Below are 21,790 nucleotides of genomic sequence, written 5' to 3'. Positions count from 1 at the left end.
ACCGCGCGCGGGAATGAGGCGCCGAGGGATGGCGCGAGGGCCGCGGCTCCCCCTGGGTTCCGCAGCCCGACCCGACGAGCCGTGGGTCCGGGTGCCAGTGGTCGCCCTCCACCAGCGCCAGACTCTGAGGCGCCCGGACTGCGGCAGCCCGGACTCCCGCGGCAAGGTCAGTGCCCGTCGGAGAAGGCGGCCCGGGAGGGGGCTCCGCGGGGAATGCGGCCGCCCCCAGTCCCGCCCGCGCAGTGGCTAAGCCGAAGCGTCCTGCCGCCCGCACCTGCCTGGGGAGGTGAGAATGCCTCAACCAGCGGCCTCGCCGGGCTCTGTCTTTCCTACCGAGGCCAGCTGCCATTCAGGTCTCGGAGCCCACGACCCCTGGCATCAGGGCAGTCACCTGCGCAGTACCCTACGGCGAAGGGTCCAAATGAGCCTTCACGAAGTGCTCGACTGGCCCCCCTCTGTGAGCTGTTTCCTGAGATTATTGGCCTTTCATCTCCAGCCCCAAAGTAATGTACTTTAATGTAACCCAGTTTTTGCTGCAGCCACCTCATAACTCAGACTCTTTGAATAGACAGCTTGTCAGGAGGCCAGTTCTGACAAGTACTTCACTAAACACCACGCTCTGAAGAGCGCTAGGAAAAAACCGAGTCATAAAGCCCCTAGCACTAATTGTAAAAAAATAACTGAAAATATGCAAATGAAATGCCAAAACTTTTTATTTAAATTGTGTTTACATTTTTAACCTACGTTCATTTTCATGTGCATTGACTCTCTACATCTCAAATACAATTCACATTTTTTGAACATCTAGTGTTTGTTTCGTTCTGTTATGTACTGTAGGAGACCCTCCAAAAAAGAATTCAGTTTGTTCTTAATGTCATGAAACTTACCAATAGGGAATATAAGATAAATATTTAAAGTGGGTAACCAACAAGGACCTACTATAGAGCACAGGCAACTCTGCTCAATATTATGTAACAACCTAAATGGGAAAAGAACTTGAAAAAGGATACATGTATAAATGGATCACTTCGCAGTACACCTGAAATTAAAACATCATTGTTAATCAACCGTACTGCAGTATAAAATAAAAAGTTAAAAAAAGAAAAAAGTACTACATATTGCTATGACTTTTCAGCAAAGTGCCAGATACTATTTTAAACTCTTTAAATATATTAAATCATTAATTTTCACACCATCCCTTTGAGATTCTGTATTGTTTCTACCTTTTGCTGGTGATGAAAATGAGGCACAAAGATGTTAAATAACTTTCTTAAGGTCCCATAGCTAATATGTGGTAGAAGTGAGATTGAAATCCAGGTATTCTGACATCAGACCCCAAATTCCTAACTATTTAACTGTACTGCCACTAAGAAAGAACTGGCTGCTAATCATTAATATACAGAATTCTAAAATTAGTACTTGTTTCTCTTTTTTTTTTTTTTTTGCTTGGTAACATGAAAGAGAAGAGAGCTTTACATATAGTCTGGGGGTCCCAAACCTTCTTTAGAATTACATTGTAATAGTGATTTCACAGACAGTGTTCTCCGAACAGTTTTCAGTAAGTGTTTTATTTCTAGGCAGTTCGACAGGCTTAAATGGGAGATGAGGCTGTAATAGTATCACTATATAAATCTTTGTTGGTTCATTCCTTCCTTCATTTAAGAAAAAAGTGTCTCTTGCTGAGAACTAGAAGGGGTGTAAATTAGAGTAAGACACAGTTCTTTCTTTCAAGGAGATGTGATCGCACAGAGGAAACATAATTGACAGAGAACCATAATGCAAAACAAAAAATGCGATGTGCTCAGTAGAGGAATGAAATGCAGTGAAAGTTCCAAGGATTAGCGGGACAGATTACCTTGTGAATGGAAGTGCTTGGGTTAAGGAAAACACTTGTGTATTTCCTTCAGTCGCTTCAGTCCTGTCCTACTCTTTGAGATCTTATGGACTGTAGCCTGCCAGGCTCCTCTGTCCATGGGATTCTCTAGGCAAGAATACTGAAGTTGGTTGCCATTTCCTTCTCCAGGGGATCTTCCCAACCCTGGGATGGAGCCCTCATTTCTTACGTCTCCTGCGTTGGCAGGTGGGTTCTTTACTTACCACTAGTGCCCCTTGGAAAACTCATAATTTTCATTTAACTTACTGTTGATATTAAAGTATTACAGACAGTATAAAAGTTTATAAAATTCCTTTAGTTTTAAAAGAAAATTACATGTAGAAAGGAAAAAAAGGGGAACAATTACATGCAAAGTTCTCATACTCGGAAGAGACAACTTTTTGTTATGTTGCAAGAGTTATTTAAAGAAAGGAGAGCACATTGGTGAGCACAAACATTTTGAAGATGTTTACCTTATCTCCGAAGTGGGGGGCACAGAATAGAATGATGATGCACAAGGTAAGATTTTCAAGGTCAAAGGAATAGCAAAAGGAAAGCAAGGTGGGATTGAACAAGGTAGGTCTAGAGGCAGACGGGACTCTGAGCAGGGTCAGAGGTTGCTGTGGAGTAGCCTGTACCACACAGACCTACTCTTGCAAGATAGAGATGGTGTTTTAACTTTGTGTGCATATGTGAGATATCTCATTGAGGCAAACATGCCGCAAGTGTTCTGGGATGGTATGAGTTCAAATATTTGATTTCATTATGGCCACAAGTTCTTGTCAATGAGATTGACAAATGCGGTCATCATATTCATGTTATTATCTAGAAAGTAGAGATCATTGTATGTTCAGCAAATGTTTAATAAATAAGGAGTTGCAAAAGTTGGAAAGGGGCTATTTGATAAGGAAGGAACTCAAAATACTCAGATGCTTTAATGTGTTAGGTAATAGGAAAAACACCTACAAGTTTTTGAGCAGGAAGTAGCATGTTAAAGACCACCCCACGCATTTAGAGGTACTGTCTTTTAGATAAAGGACTGGGTGAGAGTGCATATGACCTTTGTCACTAGTTTTAATGAAATTTTGAAATATAAACATGAGAATAAGGGTAATTTCTCCTTAGCTGTAGATAAAAAACCTGTTGGAATATTAAAGAGACTGGTGGAGGAGGAGGAAGTGATGAGAATGCCACTGAACAATTTTTGTCCTTTCTATATCCTGTTGGTGACTTCCAGTGGAAGAGGGTTGTTGTTCAGTTGCTCAGTAGTGTCTGACTCTTTGCAACCCACAGACTGCAGCATGCCAGGTTTCCTGGTCCTTCACCATCTCCTGGAGCTTGCTCAAACTCATGTTATTGACTTGGTGATGCCATCCAACCATCTTATCCTCTGTCGCCCCGTTTTCCTCCTGATTTCTGTCTTTCTCAGCATCAGGGTCTTTTCCAATGAGTCGGCTCTTTGCATCAGGTGGCCAAAGTATTGGAACTTCAGTTTCAGCATCAGTCCTTCCAATGAATAGTCAAGGTTGATTTCCTTTAGGATTGATTGGTTTGATCTCCTTGCAGTCCAAGGGGACTGCAAGAATCCCCTCCAAGATCTATTCAAGAATCTCCTCCAACACCACAGTTCAAAAGCATCAATTCTTCAGCACTCAGCCTTCTTCATGGTCCAACTCTCACATCCATACATGACTACTCTAAAAGCCGTAGCTTTGACTAGATGGGCCTTTGTTGACCAAGTAATGTCTCTGCTTTTTATTATGCTGTCTAGGTTTGTCATAGCTTTTCTTCCAAGGAGCAAGCGTCTTTTAATTCATGGCTGCAGTCACCATCTGCAGTGATTTGTTATTCAACATTAAGTATGTTAATTGTAGGTTTTGTGTAGAAGTTCTTTATCATTTTAAGGAAGCCTCTAGGAGCTGGATAGCCTCCAGCCAATAGCCAGCAAGAATGCAGGGCCTTCAGCCTTATACCCACAGGAAATAAATTTTGCCAATAGTCTGAGTGAGCTTGGAAGTGTATTCTCTTTCTTTTTTAAGTAATTTTTATTGGAATCTGGTTGATTTACAATGTTGTGTTAGTTTCTGCTGTACAGCAAAGTGAATCAGTTATAGGTATACGTATATCCACTCTTTTTTAGATTCTGCTCCCATACAGGTCACTACAGAGTACTGAGTAGAGGTCCCTGTGCTATAAGGTTGGTTCTTATTAGTTAATCTATTTTACGTGTAGTAGTATGTATGTGTCAATCCCAATCTCTCAATTTATCCTCCCCTCATTTCCCTCTTGGTAACCATAAGTTTTTTTTTTCTACATCTGTGACTGTATTTCTGTTTTGTAAATTTATACCATTTTTTTTTTTTAAGATTCTTTAAGTAAGCAATATCATATGTTACCTGTCTTTGTCTGACTTAGGGAGAATGCTTTTCCTCGATGGTATTAGTCTTCTATTGCTGTATCAGATTTTTACAAACTTATTGGCTTGAAACAATACAAATTTATTATCTCATAATTCTGAGGATGAATCCAAAATGAATCTTGTGGGGCTAAACATTGAGGTCAGCTGGGCTATATTCCTTCTGAAGGATATGGGGAAGAATCCATTCCTTGCCTTTTCCAGCTTCTGGAGGCCATGTATATCCTTTGGCTTCTGGCTTCTTCCTTTGTCTTCAAAACCAGCAATGGCTAGACGATTCTTTCTCATACTGCATTATTCTGACTTCTTATTTCACTGTCACAGCTCCTTCTCTGACTCACCTGCATGCTTTTTTCTCTTATATAGACCTTTGTGATTACACTGGGCCAACCCAGATAATCTGGAGAAGGCAATGGCATCCCACTCAAGTACTCTTGCCTGGAAAATCCCATGGACGGAGGAGCCTGGTAGGCTGCAGTCCATGGGGTCACTGAGAGTTGGACACGACTCAGTGACTTCACTTTCACTTTTCACTTTCATGCATTGGAGAAGGAAATGGCAACCCACTCCAGTGTTCTTTCCTGGAGAATCCCAGGGACAGCGGAGCCTGGTGGGCTGCCGTCTATGGGGTCGCACAGAGTCGGACATGACTGATGCCGTTTAGCAGCAGCAGCAGCAGCAACCCAGATAATCTAGTATAATCTCCAGTTTAAGACCCTTAATTTAATCATACCTGCAGAGTTGCTCTGCATGTTCAGTTCAGTTTAGTCACTCAGTCTTGTCCAACTCTTTGTGACCCTGTGGACTACAGCACGCCAGGTTTCCCTGTCCATCACCAACTCCTGGAGCTTACTCAAACTCATGTCCATTGAGTCGGTGAAGCCATCCAACCATCTCATCCACTGTTGTCCCCTTGTCCTCCACCTTCAATCTTTCCCAGCATCAGGGTCTTTTCAAATGAGTCAGTTTTTCACATCAGGTAGCCAAAGTATTGGTGTTTCAGCTTCAACATCAATCCTTCCAATGAATACTCAGGAGTGATTTCCTTTAGGATGGACTGGTTGGATATCCTTGCAGTCCAAAGGACTCTCAAGAGTCTTCTCCAACACCACAGTTCAAAAGCATCAATTCTTCTGTGCTCAGCTTTCTTTATAGTCCAACACTCACATCTATACATGACTACTGGAAAAACCACATCTTTGACTAGATGGACCTGTGTTGGCAAAGTAATGTCTTTGCTTTTTATATGCTGTCTAGGTTGGTCCTAGCTTTTCTTCCAAGGAGCAAGCGTCTTTTAATTTCATGGCTGCAGTCACCAACTGCAGTGATTTTTGAGCCTGAGAAAATAAAGTCTCTCACTGTTTCCATTATTTGCCATGAAGTGATGGGACCAGATGCCGTGATCTAAGTTTTCTAAATGTTGAGTTTTAAACCACCTTTTCACTCTCCACTTTCACTTTCATCAAGAGGCTTTTTAGTTCCTTCTTCACTTTCTGCCATAAGGGTGGTATCATCTGCATATCGGAGGTTATTGATATTTCTCCCGGTAATCTTGATTCCAGCTTGTGCTTCTTCCAGCCCGCATTTCTCTACTCTGCATAAAAGTTGAATAAGCAGGGTGACAATATACAGCCTTGACGTACTCCTTTTCCTATTTGGAACCAGTCTGTTGTTCCATGTCCAGTTCTAACTGTTGCTTCTTGACCTGCATATAGGTTTCTCAAGAGGCAGGTCAGGTGGTCTGGTATTCCCATCTCTTGAATAATTTTCCACAGTTTATTGTGATCCACACAGTCAAAGGCTTTGGCACAGTCAATAAAGCAGAAATAGATGTTTTTGTGGAACTCTCTTGCTGTTTTGATGATCCAGCAGATGTTGGCAATTTGATCTCTGGTTCCTCTGCCTTTTCTAAAACCAGCTTGAACGTCAGGGAGTTCACGGTTCACGTATTGCTGAAGCCTGCATATTTGCATGTAAGATAACATATTTACAGATTCTAGGGATTAGGATCCCGGAATTAGGTTGGTGTATTTCAGAGGTCATTATTCTGCTTGTTAACCAGTCAGACCTCCATTTGAAAACACAGCCCAACCAACACCTTGATTGCAGCCTCTTGAAACCCTAAATATAGCATGTTGCTAAACCATGTGGGAACTCTAAAATGTGAGATAATAAATGTGTTGTTTTAAACCACTATGCTTATGGTAGTTTGTTAAAGAACATAGAAAACTAATACAATGGGCAGATTGGTCATAATATTTCCTTATCCTTTTTAACATCTGTAGTTCCTGTAGTGGTGTCCCTTATTTTATTCCAGATAATGGGAGTTTGTTTTGTTGTTGTTTTTTAATCCCTTTGGTCAGTTTGTCTAGAGATTTGTCAATTTTATTAATCATTTCAAAAAATCAACTTTTGTTTTCATTATTTTCTCTATTGTTTTTCTATTTGTGATTTTATCAAACTCAAATCTTATTTTTACTATTTTCTTTTTGTTTTGTTTGGATTTGGTTTTTCTTTTTTTTAGTTTAAGGTGGAATCTTAAAAGTTTGGTCTGAGATCTTTCTTCTCTCTTCAATGTTTTTAAATTGAGATATAACTCACATACCATAAAATTCAACCTCTTTATGTAATTCAGTGGTTTTCAGTATATTCATAGTGTCATACAATGCTTACCAATATCTAATTTCAGAACATTCTTTCTTACTAATATAAATATCCCCAAACTTTAAAATGTCATATTTTCATTTTCATTCAATTAAAAAATATTTTGTCATTTCCCTTAAGACTTAGGCTGCGATACATGGGTTATTTGTAGTATCTTTAGTTTCCAGTTATCTTAGGATTTCCCCATGTGTCTTTCTGTCATTGATTTCTATTTTATTTCATTATGGTTCAAGAATGTATTCTGTATGACTTCATAGCTTTTAAATTCATTAACTTTTATTTTATGGCCTAGAAATATGGTCTACCTTGGTGAACCTTTCATGCATACTTTAAAAGAATTTTGTTAGCTGAAGTACTCTATGAATGTCAGTTAGGTCAAATTGGTTGACAGTATTGTTCAGGTCTTTTATATCTGTGATTTTCTGTTTGCTTGTTCTATCGATTACTGAGAGAGTAGTGTTTCCTTGCGAATTTGACTTTTAGTAATACTAGTTTTGCTTTGTGTATTTTGAGTACCAGTTGTTAGGTGCATATACATTTAGCATTGCGATGCTGCCTTTGTGAATTAACTCTTTTATCATTACAAAATGTAGCTCTTTATTCCTGGTAGTGGTCCTTGTTCTGAAGTTTACTTTATGTGACATTAGTATAGCCACATTAGTTTTCTTTTTATAGGTAAAATTTTTTTTAATTAAAAATTATTTATTTATTTATTTATTTTTGGTTGCTCTGGGTCTTCGTTGCTGTTCATGGGCTTTCTTTAGCTGTGGCGAGTGGGGGCTACTCTTTAGTTGCAGTGTGTGGGCTTCTTACTGCAGTGTCTTCTTTTGTGTGTGGAGCACAGACTCTGGGTTGTATGGACTTAGTTAGTTGTGGAATATGGACTCAGTAGTTGTGGTGCACAGGCTTAGTTGCCCTATGGCATATGGGACCTTAGTTCCTGGATCAGGAATCAAACGAGTGACCCTGTAGAACTTGTGTTCCCTGCATTATACTTAACCACTGGACCACCAGGGAAGTCCCTACTTTGGTTTTGTTTTGATTCGTGTTTCCATGGTATTTATATTTTCATCTGTTAACTTTTTATTTATGTATATCTTATTATTTAAAGTGGATTTCTTATAGATAGCATATGTGCGAGCTTAGTTGCTCAGTCTGTGTCTGACTCTTTGTGACCCCGTGTACTGCAGCCCTGACAGGTTCCTCTGTCCGTGGGGATTCTCCAGGCAAGAATACTAGAGTGGGTTGCCATTTCTTTCTCCAGGGGATCTTCCCAAGCCAGGGATCTAACCCAGGTCTCCCACATTGCAGGCAGATTCTTTACCGTTTGAGCCACCAGGGAAGTTGGTTACTGTTTTTATCCAATCTGACAAATTCTTTTGTTCAGTTGATGTGTTTATACTACTTATATTGAACAGAATTGTTGATATGTGGATTTAGGTCTCCTCCTTTCCTTATATTCTGTATTAAATCATTCTGCAGTTGTTTCTAACATCTTTGAGAATTTGCATACCATAGAATTTACTTAAGTGTACGATTCAATGATTTTGAATTGTAATTTTGTATAACCATCACCACAGTTCAGTTTCAGAATAGTTTTACCACCACAGAAAGATCCTTCCTGCCAATTTGAAGTTACTACCCCCAGTTCAGTTCAGTTGCTCAGTCGTGTCTGACTCTTTGCAACTCTGTGAACTGCAGCACGCCAGGCCTCCCTGTCCATCACCAACTCCTGGAGTTTACACAAACTCATGTCCATTGAGTTGGTTATGCCATCCAACCGTCTCATCCTTTGTCATCCCCTTCTCCTTCTGCCCTCAATCTTTCCCAGCGTCAGGGTCTTTTCAAATGAGTCAGCTCTTCACATCAGGTGACCAAAGTATTAGTTTCAGCTTCAACATCAGTCCTTTCAATGAACACCCAGGACTGATCTCCTTTAGAATGGACTGGTTGGATCTGCTTGCAGTCCAAGGGACTCGCAAGAGTCTTCTCCAACACCACGGTTCAGAAGCATCAATTCTTCGGCACTCAGCTTTCTTTATAGTGCAACTCTCACACCCATACATGACCACTGGAAAAACCATAGGCTTGACTAGATGGACCTTTGTGGACAAAGTAATGTCTCTCCTTTCTAATATGCTGTCTAGGTTGGTCAGAACTTTCCTTCCAAGGAGTAAGTGTCTTTTAATTTCATGGCTGCAATCACCATCTGCAGTGATTTTGGAGCCCAGAAAAGTAAAGTCAGCCACTGTTTCCCCATCTATTTGCCATGAAGTGATGGGACCAGATGCCACGATCTTAGTTTTCTGAATGTTGAGCTTTAAGCCAACTTTTTTAGTCTTCTCTTTCACTTTCATCAAGAGGCTTTTTTGTTCCTCTTCACTTTCTGCCATAAGGGTGGTATTATCTGCATATCTGAGGTTATTGTTATTTCTCCCGGCAATCTTGATTCCAGCTTGTGCTTCTTCCAGCCCAGTGTTTCTCATGATGTACTCTGCATATAAGTTAAATAAGCAGGGTGACAATATACAGCCTTGACGTACTCCTTTTCCTATTTGGAAGCAGTCTGTTGTTCCATGTCCAATTCTAACTGTTGCTTCCTGACCTGCATGCAGGTTTCTGAAGAGGTGGGTCAGGTGGTTTGGTATTCCCATCTCTTGAATAATTTTCCACAGTTTATTGTGGTCCACACATTCAAAGGCTTTGGCATAGTTAATAAAGCAGAAATAGATGTTTTTCTGGAACTCTCTTGCTTTTTTGATGATCCAGCGGGTGTGGCAATTTGATCTGTGGTTCCTCTTCCTTTTCTAAAACCTGCTTGAACATCTGGAAGTTCATGGTTCACATATTGCTGAAGCCTGGCTTAGAGAATTTTGAGCATGACTTTACTAGCGTGTGAGATGAGTGCAATTGTGTGGTAGTTTGAGCATTCTTTGGCATTGCCTTTCTTTGGGATTAGAATGAAAACTGACCTTTTCCAGTCCTTTGGCCACTGCTGAGTTTTCCAAATTTGCTGACATATTGAGTGCAGCACTTTCACAGCATCATCTTTCAGGATTTGAAATAGCTCAACTGGAATTCCATCACCTCCACTAGCTTTGTTCATAGCGATGCTTCCTAAGACCCACGACTTCACATTCCAGGATGTCTGGCTCTAGGTGAGTGATCACACCTTTGTGATTATCTGGGTTGTGGAGATCTTTTTTGTACAGTTCTTCTGTGTATTCTTGCCACCTCTTCTTAATATCTTCTGCTTCTGTTAAATCCATACCATTTCTGTTCTTTATTGAGCCCATCTTTGCATGAAATGTCCCCTTGGTATCTCTGATTTTCTTGAAGAGATCTCTAGTCTTTCCCGTTCTATTGTTTTCCTCTATTTCTTTGCATTGATCACTTAGGAAGGTTTTCTTATTTCTCCTTGCTATTCCTTGGAACTCTGCATTCAGATGGGTACATCTTTCCTTTTCTCCTTTGCTTTTCACTTCTCTTCTTTTCACAGCTATTTGTAAGACCTCCTCAGACAGCCATTTTTCTTTTTTTGTTTTCTTTTTCTTAGGAGTGGTCTTGTCTCCTGTACAATGTCATGAACCTCTGTCCATAGTTCATCAGGTACTTTATCAGATCTAGTCCTTTAAGTCTATTTTTCACTTCCACCGTATAATCATAAGGGAGTTGATTTAGGCATACCTGAATGATCTAGTGGTTTCCCCCACTGTCTTCAATTTAAGTCTGAATTTGGCAGTAACGAGTTCATGATCTGAGCCACAGTCAGCTCCCAGTCTTGTTTTTGCTGACTGTGTAGAGCTTCTCCATCTTTGGCTGCAAAGAATATAATCAATCTGATTTACTACCCCCAGTCAACTACAAATCTGCCTTCTGTCTGTATAGATTTACCTTTTCTGAACATTTGATATAATGGAATTGATATAATGTAATTATATAATATATGATGTTTTATACTTGGCTTTTTAAATTTAGCATGTTTTTGAGGTTCATGCATGTTATAACATATCACTTCTTTCCTTTTTATTTCCTAGTAATCAATTGCATATACCCTATTTTTTGTTTAACTATTCACCAGCAAATGGAAGTTGGTTTATATCAGGTTTCTGGCTATTATGAATATAATGCTGCTATGAATACAGTCTTTGTGTGGACATATATTTTCACTTCTCCTAGATAGATAATGAGGAGTGGAATTACTGGGACATAAGATACCTGGGTTCGATTGGTGGGTTAGGAAGATCCCCTGGAGAAGGGAATGGCTATCCGCTCCAGTATTCTGGCCTGGAGAATTCCATGGGCTGTATAGTCCATGGGGTTGCAAAGAGTCGGACATGACTGAGCGACTTGTACCGCAAGATACATTTATATTTAAGTTTTAAAGAAACTGCACACTCTTTTCTTAGATGGCTATACCATTCTCCCCAGCAATGTTTGAGGATTCCAGTTTATCTGCATATTCTTCAACACTTTTTGTTGTCTTTTTGACTATAGACATTTTAATAGATGGTAAGTGGTATCTTATTGTGGTTTTAACTTTAATTTTCCTAATTACTAAAGATGTTGAGAATTCTTTCATGTAGTTATTGGCCATATATATACATCTTCCAAAATGTAAAACAAAATCTTTTGCTCATTTTAAAATTGTGTTGTCTTCTTATTGAGTTCTTTGTATATTCTGGATACAAGTCCTTTGTCAGACATCTAATTTACAGATATTTTCTGTCAGACTATGGCTTGTCTCTTCCTTGTTTTATTGCTTAACTTTTATTATATAACTTTTAAATTTTGATTAAGTCCACTTTAGCAATATTTTCTCTTCTGAATTATATTTTTGGTGTTGTTATGGTATGCTTATGTTTTAGGTACTTTTTACCTGATCCATGGTTATGAAGGTTTTCTCCTATAAATTTTATAGCTTTACATTGTTTATTTAGGTCTGTGGTCCAAGTTGAATTTTTGCATATTATGTGAGGCAAGGATATTAACTCATCTTTTCCAATTTTCCAGCTATCCAATTGTCCCAGCACCATTTGTTGAAAAGACAGTTTATTCTTCATTACATTGCTTGGTACCTTTGTCAAAAATAAGTTGGCTATATGTGTAAGGATATATTTCTAGCCTCTCAGTTCTGTTTTATTGATCTATGTCACTGTCATGCCAGTATCATGCTATTTTGATTACTGTTACTTTGTGTTAAGTTTTGAAATTAGAAAATGTAAGTTTGTTCTTTTTCAACATGTTTTGTTTATTCTGTCCTTTGAATTTCCATATAAAATTTAACATCAATTTGTCAGTTTCTGAAACAAGACAGCTTGTATTTTAATAGGAATTGCATTGAATCTATAGATTTAGAGAGAATTGATATATAATAGTATTTAGTCTTCTAATCTGTGAACATGAAACGTCTCTCCGTTTATTTAGATTTTTATCTCAGAAGTATTTTGTAGTTTCCTGTGTATAGCTCTTGTATTTATTTTGTTTAATCCTAAGAATTGTGTTTTTAATTTAATTTTTGGATTACTCATTGCTGGTATTTAAAAACACAGTTGATTTTTGTATAATCTTGAATCTGATGACCTTCTGAACTAATTAGTTCTATGAGTTTTTGTATGTGTGTGTGGTTTTTTTTTAAAATTTCATGTTTTTTTTTTTTTTAACATACAACGTCATGTTATTAGGGAATGAAGACAGTTTTACATCTTCCTTCCCTATAGAGATGCCTTTTATTTCTTTTTATTCCTTGTTGCAGTGGCTAGAATCATCAGTGCAATGTTGAACAGAAGTGGTGGGAGCAGACATTTCCTTGCTTTTGATTTTAGGAGAAAATTATTCAGTATTTCATAGTCTCCATAAAGATGATATTGTCTATGGGTTTTCCACAGACACCATTTATCCTGTGTGCTGTGTGTGCTCATTTGCAACCCCATGGACTGTAGACCCTCCAGGTTCTTCTGTCAATTCTCTGTCCATGGAGTTTTCCAGCAAGAATACTAGAGTGGGTTGCCATTTCCAGACCCAGGGATCTGTGTCTCTTCTATCTCCTGCATTGGCAGGCAGATTCTTTACCACTTCGTCATTTGGGAAAACTGCCATTTATTGTTGTTGGTGTTTAGTTGTTAAGTAGTGTCAAACTCTTTGTGACCCCATGGACTGCAGCGTGACAGGCTTCCCTGTCCCTCACTGTCCCCAGATTTTGCTCAAACTCATGTCCATTGAATTGATGATGCTGTCCAACCATCTCATCCTCTGTTGCCCCCTTCTCCTCCTGCCTTCAATCTTTCCTAGCATCAGGATCTTTTCCAGTAAGTGAGATTTTTGCATCAGGTGGCCAAAATATTGGAGCTTCAGCTTCAGCCTCAGTCCTTCCAATGAATATTCAGGATTGATTTCCTTTAGAATTGACTGGTTTGATCTTGAAGTCCAAGGGACCCTGAAGAGTCTTCTCCAACACCATAACTCGAAAGCATAAATTCTTCGGCACTCGGCCTTATTCATGGTCCACCTCTCACATCTGTACATGGCTACTGGAAAAACCATAGCTTTGACTATATGGACCTTTGTTGGCAAAGTGATGTCTCTGCTTTTTAATAGACTGTCTAGGTTTGTCATAGCTTTCCTTCCAAGAAGCAAGCATCTTTTAATTTCATGGCTGGAAATTCTCATCTCTTCCTGGTTTGTTGAAAATTTTTTTCATGAATTGGGGTTGGAGTTTGTTAAATGTTCTTTCTGTGTCTGTTAAGGAGATCATGTAGTTTTTTGTCCTTTATTCAATTAATGGGTATGTGTGTGTGTGTGTGTTAGTCGCTCAGTCATGTCCAACTCTTCAGCTCTTTGTGATCCCATGGACTGTAGCCTACCTGTCCATGGAGTTTTCCAGGCAAGAATACTGGAGTGGGTAGTCATTCCCTTCTCCAGGAGATCTTCCATTCTCAGGGATCGAATCTGGGTCTCCTGCATTACAGGCAGATTCTTTACCATCTGAGCCAGCAGGGAAGCCCCAATGGGATATTACATTAATTAACTTTATGTGTTAAATAAATCTCATATTTCTGAGATAAATCCCACCTGACCATGTTTTTTAATCCTTTTTATATTTTGGTGAATTCAGTTGCCTGTTATTTTGTTGAGAATTTTTATATTTATGAGGAAAGTTGGTTTATGATTTATTTTTCTTTTGATGTCTTTGTCCAGTATTTCTATCATGGTAATGCTGAGTTAACACAATGGGTTGGGACGTGATCTTTCCTCTACTATTTTCTGAAGAGTTTGGGAAAGACTGATATTTACTCTTTAAACTTTGATAGAATTCACATTTGAAAGTTTATCTGGGCCTTGGCTTTTATTTGTTGAGAGATTTTAAATTATTTATTCAATTTCTTTACTTGTTATGGATCTATTTGGACTTTCCATTTCTTTTTGAGTGATTTTTTTATAATATGTATCTTACTAGGAATTTGTCTGTTTTGTATAAATTGTCCAAGTTATTGTCATAAAGTTGTTTATAACATTCCTTTATAATTCTTTTAATTTCTCTAAGGTTGCTGGTGACATCTCTTTTATTTCTACTTTAGAAATTTGTTCTGCTTACCTCTTTTTGGTGAATCTAGTTGACAGTTTGTCAGGTTTGTTCTTTTGATTTTGTTGATTTGCTTCATTGTTTTCTATTTTATTGATTTCTATTATGTTCCTTATTTCCTTTCTTGTGCTAGCTCTGGATTTAGTTTGCTCATTGTTTCCTATTTCCTTGAGTTTAAAACTTAGGGTGTTGATTTAGGATCATTCTTTTCCAGTACAAGCGTTTACCTGTGCCTTTTCTCTTGCCTTCTCATCTCCTTAGAATGCTGCTGTAGTGACTTTTTTAAAAAAAATTTATTTATTTATTTTATTTTTGGCTGCACTGGGTCTGTGTTGCCTTGCATGGGCTTTCTCTAGTTGTGATGAGCTGGGGCAATTCTTGGTTGTGGTGAATGGGCTTCTCATTTTGATGGTGGTGCAGGGGTTTAGTTGCTCCAAGGCACGTGGAATCTTCCTGGACCAGAGATCAAACCCGTGTCCCCTTCATTGACTGTAGGATTCCTCTCCACTATAGGGAAGTCCTATAGTGACTCTTTTTTAATAATCAGCATTGAAACCTCCTTCCTATGGTTTAGGAATCACCAGTTTTATGAGTCTTGAACTTTGCCAATAGGGCAACCAATGCTTAGCTGGACATTCGGTATCCACTGCTAGCATCCACTGTCCATTTCCAATGTATGGTATTTAGTACAGCAACATTGGCAATTTTAGCTGAAGCATCCAGGGTTCAATGACAGCAGCACCAGCCTCTTCATTGGACTGGTTATGTGTGATTTTGGCTATGTTTACTCTGTGAAGTATCCTTTTGTTTTCATCTGTTTTCTTATTTAATGGGTTAATGCTGGAATTTTTTTTTAATCAAAAAAAATCTATTTATTTTTGGCTGTGCTGGGTCTTCCTTGCTGCTCGGGCTTTTCTCTTAGTTGTGGTGAGCGGGGGCTACTCTCTAGTTGCAGTGCACCGGCTTCTCTTGTTGCGGAGCAGACTCTAGGTCTTGCAGGTTTTGGTGGTTGCAGCACATGGGCTTGGCAGTTGTGGCTCCTGGGCTCCAGAGCACAGGCTCAGTAGTTGTGGCATATGGGCTTAGTTGCTCCATGGCAGGTGGGATCTTCCTGGATCAGGCAGGGAACCTGTGTCTCCTGCATTTGGCAGGTGGATTCTTCACCACTGAGTCACCAGGGAAGCCCTCTGTTTTTTTTTTTCCTGTTGTTATTAAAGCTTTATTCTGCTAAGCACTATTATTTTTGTTGTTGTTTACTCACTAAGTCATGTCTGACTCTTTTATGTCCCCCTGCGAGGCTACTCTCTCCGTGGGATTTCCCGTCAAGAATACTAGAGTGGGCTGCCATTTCCTTCTCCACCTCTATCTGTTTTTAAATCTAGGGTCATCAGTCTTTCCAGGTATTTACTGAACTACACAGTATTTTTTCAACAGACTCCTTTTCTAATTAAATCAGCCAAAGTTGTTCTCTGTTGATTGTTAGCCTGACTGCTGTATGCATGCTGCCTTATCTTGTCTCACAGTTTTGTTGTCTAAAACTTAACCTTCTTTTAAAAGTTTGGCCAGATATTATTTCCTTCACATCAGTTAGGTTAGTACTCTTCCTTTGGGTTTATGTAGTACCCTGTGCTTGGAGAAGGCAATGGCACCCCACTCCAGTACTCTTGCCTGGAAAATCCCATGGACGGAGGAGCCTGGAAGGCTGTAGTCCATGGGGTCGCTAAGAGTCGGACACGACTGAGCGACTTCCCTTTCACTTTTCACTTTTATGCATTGGAGAAGGAAATGGCAACCCACTCCAGTGTTCTTCCTGGAGAATCCCAGGGACGGGGGAGCCTGGTGGGCTGCCGTCTATGGGGTCGCACAGAGTCGGACATGACTGAAGCGACTTAGCAGCAGCAGCAGCACCCTGTGCTTATTCCTGTCATCATTTCTGCTATTTTATAATCTCATTATTTGTTGGATTTCTGCCTCTTACTAGACCATGAGTTTCTTAAGGACACAGACCATGTTTTATTCTCAATGTTTGAGACTATTGGGTACTCAAAGGCACAAACATAAATATTTGGTAGATATTCTTTTATGCCCTGAAATTCTTTATTTGCCTCAAAACTGAATTATTTGCAGTGTTGGATTCATCAGTTATTCAGATCTGCTAAGGCCATGGAAGCCCACAGAAATCCTTGGTCATTCCTTAGAGCTCAGTTGCTTAAATTCCAGCAAATGAAACTTAGCTAATTTCTAGGATGAGTGGCCTGTTTCTAAGATATTAAAAGGCAGTTTTCTCTCTTTGAGTATGTTTGAATATTTAGGAAATTAGTTGATAGTTCAGTTCAGTTCAGTCTCTCAGTCATGTCCAACTCTTTGCGACCCCATGAACTGCAGCATGCCACACCTCCCTGTCCATCACCCACTCCTGGAGTCCACCCAAACCCATGTCTGTTGAGTTGGTGATGCCATCCAATCATCTCATCCTCTGTCGTCCCCTTCTCCTCCTGCCCTCAATCTTTCCCAGCATCAGGGTCTTTTCAAATGAGTCAGCTCTTCGCATCAGGTGGCCAAAGTATTGGGGTTTCAGCTTCAACATCAGTCCTTTCAGTGAACACCAGGACTGATCTCCTTTAGGATGGACTGGTTGGATCTGCTTGCAGTCCGAGGGACTCTCAAGAGTCTTCTCCAACACCACAGTTCAAAAGCGTCAATTCTTCAGCGCTCAGCTTTCTTTACATATTCCAACTTTCACATCCATACATGACCACTCGAAAAACCATAGCCTTGACTAGATGGACCTTTGTTGACAAAGTAATGTCTCTCCTTTCTAATATGCTGTCTAGGTTGGTCATAACTTTCCTTCCAAGGAGTAAGCATCTTTTAATTTCATGTCTGCAGACACCATCTGCAGTGATTTTAGAGCCCCCCAAAATAAAGTCAGCCAGTGTTTCCACTGTTTCCCCATCTATTTGCCATGAAGTGATGGGACCAGATGACATGATCTTAGTTTTCTGAATGTTGAGCTTTAAGCCAACTTTTTCAGTCTCCTCTTTCACTTTCATCAAGAGGCTCTTTAGTTCTTCTTCACTTTCTGCCATTAGGGTGGTGTCATCTGCATATCTGAGGCTATTGATATTTCTCCCGGCAATCTTGATTCCAGCTTGTGCTTCTTCCAGCCCAGTGTTTCTCATGATGTACTCTGCATATTAAGTGAAATAAGCAGGGTGACAATATACAGCCTTGACGTACTCCTTTTCCTATTTGGAAGCAGTCTGTTGTTCCATGTCCAGTTCTAACTGTTGCTTCCTGACCTGATTAGTTGATAAGTATGCTTTTTTTTTCCCCCTACATTTACTTCTAATTTGTGCCAGAAGCATGTAACTTATTAGTGAAACGGGTTTAAGATCCAGTTGAGAGCTGGAGAAAGGAGGGAAAAAAAATAACAATATATGTAAGAAAAATCTGGCCATGGAAATACTTTTTTGTATGTTCTTTGAGAACTGGTATCATATATTACTCTTTGTATTCCTCATAAGAGCTTGCACATAATATATATATACTAAAATACATATTTTGAAGGGCTTCCCTGGTAGTCCAGTGGTTGAGAATCTGCCTGCCAATGTAGGGGACACAGATTCAATCCCTGGTCCAGGATGTTTCCACGTGCCATGGAGTAACTAAGCTTGTGTGCCGCAACTACTGAGCCAGCGCTGTAGAGCCCATGTTCCTCAACAAGCGATGCCACTGAAATGAGAAGCTCCTGTTCGCCCCAACTAGAGAAAGTCTGCACATAGCAATGAAGATCCAGCACAACCAAAAATACATAAACATTAATATATATATATTTTACTCTGCATCCCTTATTACTCTAAAATTTTTTGATTTTCTGATTTGGGGCAGCTCAGGAAATATATATATATATATAAAATAAATATCAATAGAATATATATATATATATATATACTTCCAGAGGAAGCAGACAAAGTAATTTTTGACCAAGAAGCTTGCAGATTTAGGTAGACTTAAAGTCTTATATAAACTGACTGAGGAAGCCAGAAAGAATTTTTCTAAGTCTGGACTCAGTCTGCTCTTTGTCCATGTGACAGCCCCTGTTGTAAACAGTTTTGAAGTTCTTTGGTGATTGTTGGGAACACTCTTGTACAGGTTCTTAATCTGCTTTAAGAGGTCCTGTGCCTGATGGGAGTAGACTGAAAACTAATTGAAGTGTCTGGAAGCCTCCAGAGAGCCAGTGAGTGGTGCTTGGAGATGATTCCTATTTCTCGTAAAGCATGTAAGAATTGGAATGAAGTGTTATAATTAGTGATCCACTAGCTCAAGAGCAAGCTCCTGGGCATTGTCATCCCTGAGAGAAGACAGGTAGATAGAGCTCTTAGGCAAGATTCTTGTTCTGTACTGGCCTTTGTGAGCAAGCAGTAAACAAAGATAATAGACTTGGGAGAAGGGACTTTCTGAGCTGGCATAGAGTATGACTATAGAGTGGGAGGTATAGAAATGAAAGGCCCTGGAAAAGATACAGCAATATTAGACTAGTAATTGTTTTCCCTAAAGATGCCCTCTCACACACAGAACCAAATTGCATAAGCTTCAGGGCTCATAAAATCTTAATCTACCCTTGCATTCAGGTACATCAGTAATTACAGCATGTTGTGCTAATGTAATATTGTTGTTTTTCAGTTGCTAAGTTGTGTCTGACTCTTTGTGATCCCATGGACTGTAGCACCCCAGGCTCCTCTGTCCTCCAGTATCTCCCGTAGTTTGCTCAAATGTATGTCCACTGAGTTGGTGATGCTGTCTCACCATCTTATCCTCTGCTGCCCGCTTCTCCTCCTGCCTTCAATCTTGCCCAGCATCAGGATCTTTTCCAACGAGTCAGATCTTCACATCAGATGGCCTAAGTATTGGAGCTTCAGCTTCAGCAACAGTCCTTCCAATTAATATTCAGGATTGATTTTCTTTAGGGTTGATTGGTTTGATCTCCTTGAAGTCCAAGGGACTGTCAAGAGTCTTCTCCAGCACCATAAGGATATTCATATAGTTCTGTGGAAGTGCTAAAGAAAGGCATCTTGCTTAAGGTGGCATTTGAGTAGAAAGAGAATTTGTGTACCATGGGAACAGGGATTTTTGTCTTTTGTCACATAATGTCTACTATTTGGAACATTGCTTGGCACATATTAAGTGGTCAGCTGACATTTTGTTGAAAGAATAAGAGTGGGTTGGGGTAGACAGTTGGGGATAGTGTGTGGGAGGTGTAGGTACCTGCTGGGGAGTGATGAGTGATGTGGCTGGAGAATAGGTAGGCAAGAGCCAAAGCATGAGGTTTCTGTTATACTGTGCCTAATATTGGGACTGTCCTGTAGGCTATAGTGAACCCACTGAAGTCCTTAAGCTCGAGAGTACTACGATCTAATTTGATTTTAGAAACATCATTCTGGAAGCTGTGTGGAGAATATAGCAGAGGAGGCTGAGGTTTGAGTTAGGAAACTGCTGCAGTAGCCCAGCCAGGAAATGATTGGAATCTGAGCCAAGACAATGGGATTATAAGTAATATTAGGGAACATATTCAATATATAATTTAGGAAATAAAATGGCACATGATAAGCACAGTACATATTGAACTGTGAACATTCTTGAACTCTTGGATCCAGCTTAAGATTCAGTGATTCACTCACTCGACAAATATATCATGAACACCTATTATGTGCCAGGGATTGTGTTAGACATTGAGGACATATTAAATAGCAGTGAACAGTTTACATACGTTTCCTGCTTAGAGTCTGAAAGACATAGACAAGTAACCTGGCAGTTACAAACCTGTATTGTGTTAAGTGTTATGAGAGGAATTTAAGGTATTACAGGAACACATAGAAGGAATATCTTACACAGACTTGTGGGGTTGGTGACAGGTTCCTGATAGAAATGATGTCTAAGCTGAAACAAGAAGAATGAGTAGAAGCTAGAGAAGTGAAGGAATATGGGTGAGATGGGGGAAGGAGAGGAAAGACTCTGGAATGACTCCTCAGGCCAGGGTGAGATGACTGTGGACCATGGAGACACTGACGGAGATAGAGACAGAAGGTGAAGGTCCAGCTACTACTGAGAAGAGGAGTTCAGCTATGCTTTGTTAGGTTTGAGATACTTGTGGGACATCCAGAGAGAGATGAGAGATATATGGGTTGGGAGTTCACAAGAGAGGAAAGGACTGGAGATGTAGATTTGGGAGTCATCGGGGTAGTTGCTGAAGTCATGAATACAGTTGAGACCATCCAGAGAGAGTGAATAGAGAGAACATAGAAGGAGACCAGGGACAAATTAAGAAAAAGAAAAAGAAGAAAGTCTTAGAGACTGAAGGAGTGACTAGACAGAAGAAAGAATTGGCAGAGAATGAAACCAGAAAAAGACAGAGGAAGGCAGAAGAACAGAGCAAGCAGTGACCAACTTAGGAATTGTTGCTGAGTTCCAGAATGATAATCATTAAAAAGTACTCATTGGATTAGGCAATGTGGGAGTTGCTGGGGTTTTAGCAAGAGCAGTTTCAGTGGAGGCATTGGTGGAAGGAACCAGACTGGACTGGTTCTAGGAGGTAACGGGGAATTCTGAGCTGTCTACTGCCAATACCTAGAAGCATGATAAATATCCCCATTAGAGGAAATTGGTGAGCATATCATGCTCAGCCAAGGTTTTCCATATGCCCAGTGAATTCTCATATGGAAAATGTCTCTTGTTGAGACTATAAATGACAATGAAGATTTATACTAAGTGTCTTGAAGATAGAAGAAAATGAAGAACCTTTTATTTATCATACTCTATCTATTGAGTACCTTCATTTGTTTTAAATAAATTTCCTTTAGATACCTTGGACAACATGATTGGAAAGGGCAGAGAAAGAGGGACTATCTATTTTGTAGGCTTATGGGTGGGAATTCTGGTGAAAAACAGGGGATACATTCTCCAGAAGATAACTGCAGACTTTTATGTTTCTGGTGTCTCTCCATAAGATTTACCATTTGTATCAAAACGGTTTGCACTGCCTGTGTAAAGTCAATATTAGACTTAAGCAAGAGTGGAAGCTCCACATTCTAGTCTTCAAAGGTACTAAATATAGTCATGAATTTTATTATCTGAAAAACAGTCAGTCAGATTTATTCATCAGTTTTTAAGAATTCCAGTGAGTAGAGGAATTATGAATGTTAGTAAAATGATATCTGAGAATTTTAAAGCATATTAGCCTCATGTAGTAGACACA

General features: G+C 39.6%; 1 protein-coding gene across 1 annotated transcript in view; it reads left to right on the top strand.

Moving 5' to 3' along the window:
- The first annotated feature begins 64 nt into the window (after positions 1-64).
- The window catches only part of SPATA31F3 (SPATA31 subfamily F member 3), a 70,722-nt gene continuing 48,996 nt past the window's right edge, over positions 65-21,790 (top strand). The window contains exon 1 of the mRNA XM_052645116.1: positions 65-166. The gene's annotated coding sequence lies outside the window, so the exon portion shown is untranslated. The remainder of the gene's footprint in view (positions 167-21,790) is intronic.

The sequence above is a fragment of the Budorcas taxicolor genome, chromosome 8 (genome assembly GCF_023091745.1).
Source record: "Budorcas taxicolor isolate Tak-1 chromosome 8, Takin1.1, whole genome shotgun sequence".
Taxonomy (NCBI): domain Eukaryota; kingdom Metazoa; phylum Chordata; class Mammalia; order Artiodactyla; family Bovidae; genus Budorcas; species Budorcas taxicolor.
Note: the sequence above shows the minus strand (reverse complement) of the source record. Positions and strands in the feature narration are given on the sequence as shown.